We start from the raw sequence: 2,271 nt of genomic DNA, 5'->3' as shown, positions 1-2,271 counted from the left end.
ATTGGGTTTTATTTTCATCAGCTTTGGGGATATGAGATTTCCAGAAGCAAAGTTTCCTTTGTGAAAACTTTGACTCTCAAAAACCTTTCTTCTCAAAATCTCGTTGGTCTCTGCGGGCCTCCTGAACTGGAATCTAGTTCTTCTTCCAGGGAACAGTCAGGGTTGATTTCTTTGAGGATTGACTGATTTGTTCTTCTTGCAGTCCAAGGGACTCTCAAGAGTCTTCTCCAGCACCATAGTTCAAAAGAATCTATTCTTCGGCGCTCGGCCTTCCTTATAGTCCGACTCTCGCAGCCATACATGACTACTGGGAATACCATTGCTTTGACCATGCGGACTTTTGTTGGCAGGGTGATGTCTCTACTTTTTATCATGCTGTTTAGGTTCGCCATTGCTTTCCTCCCAAGGAGCAGGCGTCTTTTAATTTCATGGCTGCAGTCACAGTCTGCGGTGATCTGGGATCCCAGGAACGTGAAGTCTGTCACTACTTCCATGACTTCCCCTTCTATTTGCCAAGGAGTGATGGGGCCGGATGCCATGATCTTAGTTTTTTTGATGTTGAGCTTCAAGCCCACTTTTCGCTCTCCTCTTTTACCCTGAGCAAGAGGCTCTTTAGGTCCTCTTCACTTTCAGCCATTAGAGTGGTATCATCTGCATATCTGAGGTTGTTGATCTTTTCCCCAGCAATCTTAATTCCCGCTTGTGATTCATCCAGGCCAGCATTTCGCATGATGTACTCTGCATATATATTAAATAAGCAAGGTGACAATATACATCCTTGTCGTACTCCTTTTCCTATGCTGAACCAATCAGTTGTTCCATATCTGGTTCTAACTGTCGCTTCTTGGCCCTTATACAGGTTTCTCAAGAGATCTTTATGCTTTGCTTCGGATTTCTGTAATCCTAGTTTTATTATATTGGTTTTTAGATGTCCTATCTCATTGTCTTCATACAGTGTACATTGACTTACGGTGTCTTATCCTACTGTTTACATTGACTTACAGTGTGCATTGACTCATGGTATCTTATCCTTAATCTGTATTGATTTATGGTGTGCATTGACTTACAGCCTTTTATCACATTGTCCGTACCATGGGAGGGCTTGGCGTGATGTGGTCCTATTGTCTGTATTGACTTACAGTGTGCATTGAGTTATGGTGTCTTATCCTATTGTCTGCATTGACTTAAAGTGTGTAATTTATTTACATTACTTTTAGTCCCCCTGTGACTATACAGTGTCTATAGTCACTGGTGGGCTATAAATAATGTAAATAAATTATGCTGCATTTAAGAATGGAAACCCCAACTCCTCCTTTGTGGAAATCTTCATTACAAGTCTTGTCGGGGTCATTATTGTTTCTTACTTTCACATTTGATCTGATTTTCTAATGTTCCCCTTCAGAGACATGGACTGTTTGATTTTATTTCCTGTTCATTTTTGTTTTAAAAACCGTTGTTCTTTTATTTGATTTATTACAGCTGCCCATTCCTTTCCTTCAATTGGGTTTTATTTTCATCAGCTTTGGGGATATGAGATTTCCAGAAGCAAAGTTTCCTTTGTGAAAACTTTGACTCTCACAAACGTATTCCCCCCCCCAAAACCTGTTGGTCTCTGAGGGGCTACTGAACTGGCATCCAGCTCTTCTACTGCAGACCAACATGGCTGCCCTTGTGACCAGTGTTCCCTCTAAGCTGAGTTAGTGCGAGCCAGCACACAGCTTTTTAGCCTCCGGCTCACACATTTTTGTCTTCGCTCAGGAAGGAGGGCTCCAGAGAGAACTGATTCGTGCAATAGTCAAATCGCTCACTCACAACTTTAATGCCGGTTGCTCGCACATTTTTGCTCACAAGACTCCACAGGTTAGAGGGCGCATTGCTTGTGACACTTAGGCCGAGTTCAGACTGGCGGTTTGGCCCGGCAGGCAAACGTTTCAGTAGCGGATTAAAGGGGCGGGTTCAAACAGGCACATCTGTCAGGCGTCCCCCAGCCGTACTCACGCCCTCTTGTGCCACTTCCCTCCCAAGTTTAAAAAGTACCAGGTGAAAGTGGTAGTGAAGCGTGTCGAGCAGGTTGATTTCAGTTCCCTGAGTGTGAACACAAGCGCTGTTAAGGCGGGAACAACCCACAGTAATTGATAATAGGCACCGGCTGTTTCCTCCAGCAGGTGCTGTCGGGGCATGTGCGATCATGCCCTATTTGCTGCTGCACACATGTGCCCATGCACCTATGCGCATGGGCGCATGCAGTTCAGCGTGGAAAGAGCCACTAAG

The sequence above is a fragment of the Gekko japonicus genome, unplaced genomic scaffold, assembly GCF_001447785.1.
Source record: "Gekko japonicus isolate JY-2015 unplaced genomic scaffold, Gekko_japonicus_V1.1 scaffold7135, whole genome shotgun sequence".
Taxonomy (NCBI): Eukaryota; Metazoa; Chordata; class Lepidosauria; order Squamata; family Gekkonidae; genus Gekko; species Gekko japonicus.
Note: the sequence above shows the minus strand (reverse complement) of the source record.